The sequence below is a fragment of the Takifugu rubripes genome, chromosome 4 (genome assembly GCF_901000725.2).
Source record: "Takifugu rubripes chromosome 4, fTakRub1.2, whole genome shotgun sequence".
Taxonomy (NCBI): Eukaryota; Metazoa; Chordata; class Actinopteri; order Tetraodontiformes; family Tetraodontidae; genus Takifugu; species Takifugu rubripes.
The window spans coordinates 6,169,423-6,178,228 of record NC_042288.1 but is presented as its reverse complement, the minus strand read 5'-3'; the positions used below and the strand labels follow the sequence as shown (position 1 = coordinate 6,178,228).

The 8,806-nt window shown below is 43.8% G+C and overlaps 1 long non-coding RNA gene across 1 annotated transcript; it reads right to left on the bottom strand.

The window, feature by feature from the left end:
- Positions 1-3,222: 3,222 nt before the first annotated feature.
- On the bottom strand, positions 3,223-7,314 carry LOC115249644 (uncharacterized). Its single transcript, XR_003888326.1, has 3 exons — positions 7,267-7,314; positions 4,099-4,247; positions 3,223-3,292 (listed from the first exon to the last, which is right to left on the bottom strand). It is a non-coding gene; the product is annotated as an uncharacterized lncRNA (long non-coding RNA).
- Between the last annotated feature and the right edge of the window lie 1,492 nt (positions 7,315-8,806).

The window sequence follows — 8,806 nt, the reverse complement described above, 5'->3', positions numbered from 1 at the left end:
CACATCACCATTGCTCTTTCTCGAGAGAAAAAAAGCCTCATATCTGCAGTAGGATTTTGGTAATTGTTAATTATTAGAGGGTACACTGCCTTAGAGTTCTTAGGAGGGTGATCGGGCTATTGTGATAAGCTGCAGTGCCACATTAATGATGCCAACCACTAACATGACGCTTCAAAGATGCTGGGAGTGGCAGCCATGACACTTTGAGGCTCCACTGAGGAGGCTACGCAGCAATCACAATTGTTTCTAGATCAAGAAGGCCATAATTAATTTGCCTGTCTTAAAAGGGAATAATGGCTATTGGTAAAAAGACAGCGGAAGACTCTGCGTGTGCGTGTGCGTGTGCGTGTGCTCGTGTGTGTGTATGGTGCGGAGGAAAGCTTCCTCACAGCACTGACACATTAATAAAAACTGTGAATAAAAACAAAAAGGTGAAAAAAAAGATGCTGATGTTTAGCTACATGCCCATCAGTTCACAACAGGGCCAAGGTGCTGAACGGGCGCATGTTTGCCGTCGTGCATATGCGCTTTAACACTGTCCCATTGCGATGGAATTGAAATGCCATGACAGCGACAATTTGTCCAGCTGCTTCTCTCCACTTAATCAACCTGCTGCAGTGGTATTTAATGCAAGGGGCCCTGGCTTTTTAAAACTATTTAGAAGAACGCGCACAAATCCCAGCATGCAGAAAATGGCTTGTCTTAATGAAAACAGTGTTCCCTCAACATTGCACAGTGGGAGGCACAAAACCTGGGAGAGGACTTGGGAATGCAGAGACCACAGGGTGCAGAATAATGACCATGGAACCTGGCCTGCTAAGACGATGCTTGTTATGCTAAAAGGCAAGAGTGGAAGCCTGAGGGCTGAGATGGCAGGGCAGGAACATGCATATATCAGGAGGGAGGGGACCGCTTTTCCTTAATAACCTCTGGTAAATGGTGCCCGAGGTGATTAAGGTGCAGGGCCGAGTGGCGGGAGATGCACCCAACTTCATGTCTACTCAGAGTTTTCCTTTAGAAAGTTAAGATGAATAGAAGCAACAAATGCAATTTCACTGCAATGTGTCCTCAGCGGTCTGTTCAGGGCATGGTTTGAATACCTGTTCACACTTTTCTGAGAGAAAACTGCTACCGTGGCACTAATGGTTGAATTCTCCACTTGGCTCAACGGTGAATGAAGCGTGAGACATTAATTACCGGCTCATAATATCGAGGAATAAACATTTAACTTTGACGTCAACCACAGCTACTCAAAGTCTTTGAATAAATGCCTCATTTAAATACACAAAGTCTCATTGTGACTCCTAAATAGATTTAGGAGTTTCTAATGGGTAGATACTCTCAGTTTGTGGTTTTTAGTGGCTGCTGCCAGGAACGGCCTGTTGCAGGTCCAGCCACAAACTGGGCTTCCCGTGGTGTCATTAAGACACTGAACAATGCGCGACACATCTTATATGCACCTTTTTGGATTTTTAAAAAAAAAAACGTCAGATATGAATGCTTGGATGCACGCGCATGGGTGAGTGTTCCTCCTGACTTTTTCCTACTCCCCAGATTGGATTTGAGTGGGGGAAAAAAAGGTGTGTTGCTAATCTTTGAAAGAATGTCAGGTGTGTGTGTGTATAAAGGAGAGAGAGCGTTGATTACACCCTCGTCTCCAACTCCGAGAGCCAGCATTTCTCAAGGGTGTGTAATTATAGTGAGCACACATCCTCCTAAGCATCCTGTCAATCTGAATCAGAAAGAACACACAAACACAAGCACGCACACAAACACACACACACGCACACAAAACTATTGTGGTCTGAGTGTGTGCTCTCAAGTGCACACAATTAGCCTGGATGTACGTCTGTGTGTCTGATGTGAGAATACGGTTCCAGAGGTTATGTTCATGTCTGCACAGAGCCTGTTTTTCATGTCCTCTTGCACAATGACCAGGTTTGGATTTCAGAAATGCACTCACACCAACAGCCAGGTGCTAAATAGAAGCTATCGTGATTACGCTTTTAGTTTATAGCTCAATTATACTCGAACTGAGTATCTTGGCCCGAAGGCCAAAGCTGTCAAAACATTCTGTTGCCTGAGAACACACTTCAAGGAAGTAGTGTGCATTCACAGCTCAGCAGTCAAACAACATTAATAGCAGGTGATTTGCTGATGAGGCTCAGTCACACATTTGCTGGTTTTGCAAGTTCTTTGACAGCACCTTTTGGATATGGGACAGTTTAAGTTGTTGTTCGGCTATGACACCCTCTGATGGGATGCTTCTAATGTCACCTGTGATTATTATGGATGTGATAACCATAAATAACAAGAATTGTTTTGATGCGTTACCTCTCATTTTGATGGTGCTCACTCAAGTTTATTCTCCTCTTTTTCTCCATCTTGCTTTGAATTAAATAAACAGATAACCAGGGGAAGTTGTCAGAGATACATATGTATATATATAGAGAGAAGGATGCGGTAAATTACATTGTCAATTCAAACCCTGCCAGTAATGCATCTCATTGAGTCTATGTAGCCGTCACCCTGAAAACTCAGTTATCTGTGTCACTGCAGCCAGCAGAGAAGAGCTGCCATGTTAACAGCACTGCAAAAAGCAGCTAAAGTTTAGCCAACATGCCCTGAGCCACAGCGAGAGAGCAGACACGGTGGAGAGGAGGACATGAAAAATTAATCTTTGACTTGTGAGTGTGTGTGTGTGTGCGCGCCTGCAGAGCTGTATCAGTTTAATTACAGCCAGCACCCAGGCCTCCATTCCGACACGGACTCTTTCCTACGTGAATTAAAACACCCCTGAAACTCTCTCTCTCTCTCTCATACCACACACATTCTTTAATTGACATGCAGAAAATAAAAGTGCGGCACTACAGCACACACACTCCCCTGCTGAAGCTGTCATCCACCGTCCCCCCATCCTCCCAGCAGTCGGTCCTGTTCCTGTTCCTCGTCCTCCAAACTATTTGAAAATCAATTATCTCAACAAACCAGCTGTAAGGAGAGGCTGCCAGCCACTTACTCCTGAAGTGAATAACTTATTTGAAATTCATTATTGTGTCGAGCAGAGCGACAGGGTCCTCCAAGTCTCTGCAACCCCCCTTCCCTCTCTCTTTCTCTTTACATAAACTCCTGTCATGCAATTTTAACCAGCTGAGCGTCACGGACATCACAAACACACAGACACACAAACACGCACACAAACATACACACACACACACTTGATTGGGTCAGCTCATTTATTTATCAGATGCAAATCAGGGATGGCCCGGTGATGTTCCTCTGCTGCCTGCCTCTGCAATCATGAATATTGATGGTGAATGAAGAGCATACTGGGGAGGCTGCTTAGATGGAACTGAGTATATAGATTATGGTCTAGAGTCCATACATCCACAACTGAGTGGGCATGAGTTTAGATTTTAGCCTCTCTTTTGTGTTTTTTCCCCACATCCTTTTTACACAAACAAGATAGCAAAAAGCAATAAAATGCACTGTTTTATTCCCTGCATTTTTTTTAAATAATGCAATTAATAAATAAAAATCATTTCCACAGTTCCATAAAATCAAAAATTTGGCCATCCCAGATTTCTAATCCTATACATGTTGGCTGCAGTCTTTTATCATTAGTGCGTCCACTGATCAATTAATCAATCAATCTTTATTTATATAGCGTCTGTTACAATCAAAATCAAACCTAATGTAAAAAAAGGAATTAAGAAAAGATATAAATTATATGTGAAAAGACAGATCAGATCAGATAGTTCTTTCTTTCATGCAGGACTGCCCTCCTCACTGATATAAAGAGAGAATGAACAAGTGTGACAGGGTTGTCATGTATGTTACAGCCATGGCCGACATAGAGACATGAGGTGTCATATTCATAGATCTCTTTTTTCTGCCACCAGCTGGACTTCCCATCTCTCCCCTTTCCTGTCACACTTTATCCCTCATCCATCCTTTCCTCTGCATTGCTCCCTCCTTGATGACGCTGCATCTTTATGCCAGTTTCCCAAAAATTAAACATGGGAAAATTCTTCATGCAGTATCTGATAAACAGTAGGAAACTGTCTGGCAATCCAACAAAGAATATGAGAGACTCACTTTTGGCATTTCAGTGTGAATGCAGAGCCAACACAGATGAGCTCTGCTCAGTGAACGTGGCGTGTGAGCAAAACCTGTCAACAAATCAACATCTTCAGTCCTGCATCCGTGTCCATGCGCGAACAAACACCAAGTGCAGATATCAGAATCTGTTAGGATGCATAAAAAGAAAGTCAAAACTGCAGAAATGCACCAGCTTAATTAGAGTTAATGAAAGGCTGTGGGTTATTTCTGTTTGAATATATATATTTTTTTTTTTTCTATAAAGGGAGTTCCCATTCCATCATCAGCCTGTCCCTCCCAGCTTCACACATCCCAACATGTCATTTCATTTCTTTCACAAGCTCAACAGCTCAGGAGTTACACTATCGGCAGATGCACGTACAGGTTTGTGAGGTTTTACAAGCACTTTGGCTGTGTGCATAAAAAGGTGTGTGTGTGTGTGTGTGTGTGTGTGTGTGTGTGTGTGTGTGTGTGTGTGTGTGTGTGTGTGTGTGTGTGTGTGCACGTGACAGGCTTCAGGCAGGCCAGCAAGAGGAAATCAGTCAGCTAAGCATCAGAGTAAAATGGGTTGAAATTGGCCTCTCGACTGGCCTTAATCTTCCAATCATTACTAAAAACATGCCTAACGCACCACAAAATAACTCTACTGTCAAATAAACCACCAACTTTGTTTCTGAGCAATTGATGAGATACATTCACAGCAGACTGTTGTGTCGGGCAGTAAGTGCTGCGCGCATTTACTCCCAGTGCATGTGTGTGTGTGTGTTTGTGCGTGTGTGTGATTTCACACATATTTTGACGTGAGGTTTGCTTTGTTTGCAAGTTCAGTCACTGAAAATTTGGTTTGTTTGCATTGGCAGCGAGTGAGGGTCTGTCGCGATCAATGCCAAAACCATTATGGGACACGATTTAAAGGGAGCAGCCCCATTTTAGCAATTTGGCCGTGGCCGAGGCCTGCATATGGAATTAAATGATCAATAGCCTTGTAGCTTGATAGAGAGGAGTAAATTATATGATCAATGCTGTGTACAATGTCTCTCACTTCGTTAAGAGTGTCTCTTTGTGAGTGTGATTCTTTTTGTGTGTGTGTGCAAATTGATGTTGGCTGGCAAAAGGCTTTTGGACAAGCGGATATGCAATTTATTTTAGAAATAAAGGACTCATTTCCTCAGGCTGTTTGTATATTTTCACTTACTTTAGGCACACAATCCACTCAGATATGAGCGCAGGGCTCACGGGGTTATCAAATGGCAGACATGAAAATAGAATGAATGGGGAACAGGGGAGACGAGCTTAATTATTGATGTGTATCATGGTGCTTATAAACACACAACACATTGAGTCATCTTACTGGCTGTTCACCACCAATCACACAGTCTTATCGCTCACCAACAAGTACAGCGCTCATCTTCCATAAGGCATATATAATACATGTTCAGACGTACACGCTCACGTGGCGAGTGGTGCCATTAAAGGGAGACCAGTAGCTCCAGTATGACTTCCGAGACATGTACACCTTTATTCCAAATCTGTCCCTGTGAATGAGATCACAGCGCTCTCTGTCACTTTGGAAACGCCACCTGTGTGACTGGAAGTCTGAGCATGAGTGGCGTGCATCAGGGTGAGGGAATACCTCTCCTCATTGTAGGTTCATGGTCGTGTACGTGTCAGAAAACTCACCAGGAGACAGAGAGAGACAGGCTGATAGCCTGGCAGAGCGCCCTCGCTTTGAGCCTGATTTGTTTTTGTTTTTTCCTCGTCCCCATCTCTCACTGCCCCCCCCCCCCCCCCCCACATCCACCTCTACCACCATCACCACCACCACCTCTTCCTCTCCTGTCACATGCTAAAAGTTGAACCCGTCGAGGTTAACGATAAGCAAACGACACAAGGAGGTTGGGGTGGGGAGAGCGAGGAGTGGGTGGATGGATGGAGATGGGAACACTGGAAGGGAGGGGTGTGACACAAAGGAGAGCCTGTCACACTCACTTAGATGCTGAAATATTAAAGTGAGCAGTCAGGTTGTAATTTTCCAGAGAAAGCCGAGGGAAGAGGGGGATAAGTGAAGTGAGAGGAGGAGGAGGGAGGCCGGGGGACGAGTGATAGAGACACGGACGGGAAAAAAAGGTATCACCGCGGATCTCTCTTTCCTCTCGTCTTGGATGAGACACCGGCACACTTTTAATACCGGGACTTTAATTAGTTTGGCTTAATACAGTCTGACTTTCTCTGCTGCTCTTCTCTTCCAGACATGAATAATTCATTAGGAGCACTGCGGCGCTGGCTGACAGCAAGCCCGCCAAACTGCGACGTATCCATGGAAGAAGCCGACCAGAATAGATGGTCTCCAGCATCTGACAGCAGACTTTAGAAACCTCAAGACACTTGGTGGTCTGCATGTCATCTGTGGGGGTGTAGTTGGCTGGTTCCATCTCAAAGAATAAATCTTACATGAGACGTGGAAAAAGAGTATTGTGTTGTTGTTTTTTTTTAAATTAAAGAATGAATCAGAATAACTGGAATAAAAGTGCCTCTATCGATATGCTGTGTTTCCCAGATAAAAGTCAGAAACCACACGTTTTAGTTTTAGGAAAACTGGAAACAGCTCAGAACAAGATGAGCCGATTAGCCCACCATGCTAAAACATTGATTGCGAGTTCTTTTCCTATATTTTATACATTCAGCTGCCCTTTGCATTCCATAACCATAAGGTTAAAAATGACTGTGAACATCTTAGGGAAACCATTAACCACTGTGGTTTAAACAAACCATTTTAAATGCAGAGAAAGCACCTTATTTGTGTGTTTTAAAGGCCTATAAACAGTGTCAAGAGTATTTATACATCACTGTCTGCTTATAAGAAGCTTGATGGTCCGAAACTCATGCTGACTCCTCTTAGTAAAAGGAAGTTTAAGTGTATTTAATGGCTAGACAAGGTGAGGGTTTCTGGGCCAGGCTGAATTAGGCCATCCTCTTTGTCAGGCCCAGAGTCGTCACCGTTGCTGACCCTCAAGTATGCCCCCAAAAATAAACAAATACACAAAATGAAAGCCCGAGACAGGCATAAGCACACAGATGCAGGATGTTAGAAGTGTCACTATGCCTGCAGTCATCTTTCAGAGTCTGAAGAAGTTTTAATGAGTTTAGAATAAATAGAATTCCTACTTCTCCCCATCGTAGTTGCTCTCTTCCAGCTCTGTCTGTGTCTCTTTGTGTAACTTGTCTCCATTCCAATAGCAGCTCGCTTCAGCGATCACTGAGTCACATCTGAAATTGAATAGACGTGGCGTTCTGAGTCAGCCAGGACAGCGAGCCGAGTGCAGATTAGTCACCCTGGCGAGGTGTTGTCCTGTTGTCCTGGGACGATGACAGATCCATGAAACGAACAGGAGAGTGATGCACCGGGGGTGTCTGTCTGTCTCAACTGTGGGTTGCTGATACGCCTGACTGTGTGCGACCATGCTGCAGGAAGTGTGTGTGTGCATCTGTGTGTTGTTGTATCAAGTTCTATAAAAAGACACGTCTAAATGGCTCTATCACAAGCAAATTAATTTGGAGAGGAGCTTGTTGTCTGCAGCTTTCAGAGAGAGCAGCCTGGCAACACACACTTGAATCTGGGCTACAGAAAGTTCAGTTTTCAAATACGGCAATAAAGTCATTTTCAGCATGACCTCGGACAGTTCCCTGTGCACCTCACTCAGTCATGAAGTGATCAATATGAAGTGATTAAAAGTGTCTTTGTGTATTCCAAGCTTCCCCCTCTGTCTACCAACGGGGCAACAACAACTTGTGTCAGAGTTGTGAGGCCTGTTTTAGAGCTTCCCAGTCAAACATGATCCGCTGCCACTAATCCTGTTTGTGAGTGGATTGGTCACTGTAATCCTTTCCACAACAAATAAGCTTCTCCAACACGTGGTGAAATCCACCCCCGACCAGGTTGAAATGGGCTCCTGTGGTATCGCTCAGTCAGAATCTGTCAACCAGTGATGCCTTCTTTATCAGACTCCTGGCAACTTTGTCATAAAACTGTTTTGCAAACATCTCCTGATATGTGTGGGCCCATTTTCACTGTCAAAAACTGGAAATCTGCTGCGACGGATGTTTACCGGGTGACAGACTGCAAAAACAAAGACCTCATCCCTCAGGGGAATGCTGGCAAATAAGCCTGGTAGCTGGCTGAGATTTTTTATATATATATATATATACACACACACTCACATTATATATATATACACACACACACACACATTTTTTTTTTTAAATAACCCAATTAAATGTGATTTGTGATCTGTAAATAAATACGGCTCCCCGGTGGAAGTCTGGGATGGTTTGATGGACGTTTCATGTGCATATTTGGGGGGAAACTCAGATGAACAAAGAGAGAACGTTCACCCACAAACACCTCAGGCTGGAAAAAAGGAGCTTCTTGTTTTAAAGCAGCACCATGTCTCCCTCGTCTTTGTCACTCACCGCCATTTTCTTAGGTGGTGACTCGTGCAACAATAAATGCAGCATGTTCTACAGTCCATCTTTAGTCGTCAATTGTTGAAAATAACTACCAGTCTCCCAAAACGCCTTTTTTCTTAATTTTCCTACAAACCTCCTGCCACCACATATTCACACATATAAATGTGGATTAGGCAGTCTGAGGCTAAATCAGGCAAAAAGATCGATTTTTATCTCCTTTGCCCTCCTTCTCCATCTA